This window comes from Apium graveolens, chromosome 9, assembly GCF_009905375.1.
Source record: "Apium graveolens cultivar Ventura chromosome 9, ASM990537v1, whole genome shotgun sequence".
NCBI lineage: Eukaryota > Viridiplantae > Streptophyta > Magnoliopsida > Apiales > Apiaceae > Apium > Apium graveolens.
The window spans coordinates 204,167,372-204,171,540 of record NC_133655.1 but is presented as its reverse complement, the minus strand read 5'-3'; the positions used below and the strand labels follow the sequence as shown (position 1 = coordinate 204,171,540).

The 4,169-nt window shown below is 35.9% G+C and overlaps 1 pseudogene; it reads left to right on the top strand.

Moving 5' to 3' along the window:
- The first annotated feature begins 262 nt into the window (after window positions 1–262).
- Window positions 263–3,490, top strand: LOC141687052 (protein CHROMOSOME TRANSMISSION FIDELITY 7-like; annotated as a pseudogene).
- The last annotated feature ends 679 nt before the right edge of the window (window positions 3,491–4,169 follow it).

Here is a 4,169-nt window from a genome sequence, read left to right as displayed (position 1 = left end):
TTGAAAGTAAAAAAGTAATTTTGAGTTATGAGTTACTATTGGGTTATGTACAACTTATAATGCTTAAAATATGAATAAATAAAGCAGTAGAAATTATCTTTTAAAAAAGGAATATTTGTTAAGAAAATCATTGGCGGGAAAGTAGAAGAATTTGAGGTGGTCCTAAACGCGGGAAACTCCAACAAATGATTTTCAGTTTGTTAATCAGCTCTAAACCCTCGTAACCCAGAACTTAGATATCACGATTGGAAGCTGTTTGATAATGCAATCCAAGATTCATTCTTTCTTTAAACCTTCTTCTTCTTCTACCCCGAAACCACGTGATTCGGACATTTTCTTGGAGGACAAGCACATCAAACAACATGAAATTACTGTCAAATACAAACGCAGACCTCCAATTATACATAGGTATATTCTTATCGCCTCACTTCAAATTTTGTATTTCTACATGTTTATGGCATCTATATCAATTTTATATTTTGGGGTGTAGTTCCATTGTCTTCGTTTAGTAACTCCTGATAGTGTCTGTATGCGTCAGTATTTAAATTTATGTAATTGACCGTTACCGAGAAAATTGATATTAGCTACAACAGTAATTTAGCTTTGTTTGTGCCAGTAGTTATTTGTTAATCTGCTGTCTATATTTGAATTATCGATTACTTATTTGCTTGAAGCAAGGGAATTGTTTAGTAAAGATGATTTGGGGTCTCGTGTAAGAAGATCGTGATGGTTTATCAGTTTATCTTATGTTTTCTTTTTTGTTGTGATTTTGATATGATTAATTCTGCAAATGCATTTTTTTGTCATGTTGTTGTGCTGGAACATGTCTTATTGTAATGTTCACATTTATCTTTCGAATTACAGCGGTAATGATGGTAGTTTGATGGGAGAAGGGTTACAGATTTCTAATTCAGGGGATTCCTCGTCTAAACTGGTTCTGGATAAGTCTTCGACAGTTCTAACTAAGAAAAGAAACTATGCACAGTTTCATTTGGAGTTTGGTCAATCTGATTTTCTATTGCATACATGTAGTACATGTGGGTTCAAGTATGCTACCGGTGACCAAGAGGATGAGAAGCTTCACAACTCCTTTCACAAACTTATACGCATGGGATTCAATTTAAGGTACAAAGATTTTTTTTTTGGTCTGCGATTGGGTTGTTTGCCTAATTTGTTGCCTCATTTATTCAATGGTACTTCGTGTTTGAAAGGGTTGGCGTAATGAAAGGGTTATCCATGTAGCGGAAGAGGGGCGCATTTTGTTAGTGTTGGACGGTGATCCTCCTGCTCAGTGGAAAAAGGTATACAACTACTTTTTGATTTAATATTTGTTGTTCTCACATTGTTTTCTTATATCGCTTATTTCTGTAGTATTTTGTTTTTTTTTTGTTGCTAACTTGTACTCTTGTAGTATAGTTTTTAGGTAGATGATTTTTTAAATCATTATTCCTTCAATGTTTATTGACACTTCAATGCCTGATAGGTTCAGGAGGTTGTCAAAATGATGGAGATGGAGCTTGGTGAGGGATGGATATGTAACAAGGATTGTAAGGTATTCAGAGTTTTTGACAGTCACAAAATTCTGCATTTTATCAGAGTCCTGCTTCATCATCTTTAAAGCAATAGAGCTTCTCGTTGACTCCTGTATCAATTAGAAGCAACTGCTCTATGCACCTTCACAAGTCATGAATTATGAAGTCCATGTATTGCTGATTCTATATTTTAGAATTTCTGTTCTCTGCAAGTTCGCTTGACTATAATTTTTCATGCTGCAGGTCTACCTTTTTATTTCCTCCAACAGAATTTCTGGCTGTTTAGTTGCACAGCCAATAGAAAAGGCTTATAGGATCGTATGTAGCGCAGAAGATGGGACATCTAGTAGTAATAGTAGCAAGAAAACAAGATCAGGCTCGGATATTCTGCAATTTGGTAGCGTGAGCTTCCAGAGAGAACGGGTGAAGAGTGCTTCATCTTCTAAAATTTCCCATGTGTTAGATGAGAGCCTTAGAGGAGTAATTTTGTGCGAAAAGGAAGCCATGTCTGCTGTTTGTGGCATTAGAGCCATTTGGGTTGCTCCGGCGTACAGAAGAAAACAAATTGCCACCCATTTGCTGGATGCTTTAAGGTATGCCTGCTATGTTTTGATATAAATGTTTTTTGCATCCCTTGTTATAGTACGTGGAACAATTAGAAATATATATAACCGGAAAGCCAAATAAGGTATGCTGGAAAGAGCTGCATCCACGAGGAATAGAAAACTATATCTATTGTGAAATATTCTAAACGATTGCAAACTATACTAATTTTAAAAAAGATCTGTACTTGATTAATGTGTTGCAGGTGCAGTTTAGTTTGGTACAGCACTTAAGCCACTTACAGATTAAACATAAAAAAACATGTTTTACGATCAGCAGTCAAATTCTCGATTAAAAGACACTGAATCAGTTCTACTCTGGTTATCACGTTCTGTGCTTTCACTTTTTCGGTGGATAGACTTGTATGACCGATAACAAGTCTCTGTAAGGCAAAGATCGTTAGTTTGGGATATGAGTAGGTGGGTAGATACATGTATTTTGTTTAGCGAGTATTCTGTCCCTCCCATTTGTTTACACTTTCTTTTTTGGGATATCTCTTCCAATTTTTCACATTTCAAATTTTCCAAAAATAGTGAAGTTTTTATAATTTTAAAAATAACTACATACACTACTTCTCTCCACTATACCCACTTTTTACATATAATATTAATCGGTCTCACTACTTTACTCATTTTTTTAACTTTCTCCATTTTTATCATTTTTCTTAAATTCCGTGTCCAACCCAAATGTAAACATTTGGGAGGGACGGAGGGAGTAAGTTTTTGTAATCTGAATGAACAAGCGGAACTGATTCAAAGTACACTCTAGCAATTACTCTAGCAATTGCTGCATTCATTACTCTGAAATTTTGAACCGAGAAAAGCATAGCGAACTTTCTGTTGGCGTCATGGATTTCAAAGTTTTAAAGCCTGCCTTGAGAAAACCTAATAATGTATACATAATGCAGTATCCCAATATAGTAGCATTTTAAAGCCACTTTAAGGTTGGATGATGATTGATAGACTGAGTCTGTTCTTCCTATTCTTGGCGAAATATCTTTTGTCTAAAAGCTTCTTTTCATTTGCTTTAACAATCTGAAATCTTAATGCAGGAAAAGCTTTTGTTCAGATTCAGTCTTAGAAAAATCCCAGTTGGCATTTTCGCAGCCCACCTCTGTTGGAAAGGCACTGGCTTCTGCATATTCGGGCACTGTTTCATTTTTGGTCTACAGAACTTCTACCGATAATACTGATATGGAGTAATTAACTAGTTTGATCCCTGCCTTTTTAGTCTACAATATACTTCAATTTAAGTTTACCTTTTACATATAATAGGACTGTAATGTACGGGTTAACCCCATAACATTTTTTAAGGGGGATTATGATACACTCTCTTACTCAAAAATTGTGGCTTAAGTGGACCATCATAAATTCATGATGGGGCTCTGAGTAGATTAATTATGTACCATGTTAGATTACAAACTCTCTTAGAACATTAACCTAATAGAACTCCCTAAGCTATGAATTTAAATGCGATATATATGTAATGTTAGGAAATAATACTAACTATTACAGCAATATAGGGGCAATTATATCTTGAATTTAGCAAGACAAGGCCAAGATAACAGTTAACGTAACAATGCATGCAGGCAAACAATAAACAAATCGGTAACTGAAATACCGAAGAGAGAACATAAATTGTACCCGTAACCATAGCTTTAACATATCGAAAGAGTGACTGATAAAGATGGTAGCTAGCAGATACAAAATCACCAAGAAAGAACACAGTTGAGTCGCCAGACCTTACTCGAAGCCCTGACTACTCTTAAAGAGATAGTTGCCCCCACCTGCCTGCTTTGGGATGCTATGCAATAACTCCTCCAGGATAAAACAGCTCCGAGTTTTGAGTTGACAGCACCTCGAAAGCCCAACTTCGACTGGAACCTCATTTCGCCGGAAAAACACTATTTGAATATGAGAGAGCACAGAGTATAGAGGGGAGAAGAAGAATGTAGGGTGTGGTGCCTTTTCATCAACTTAGGCCTCTATTTATAGTAGAGGCTAAGTGTAACTGACCACCCTGCCATTAATAGAT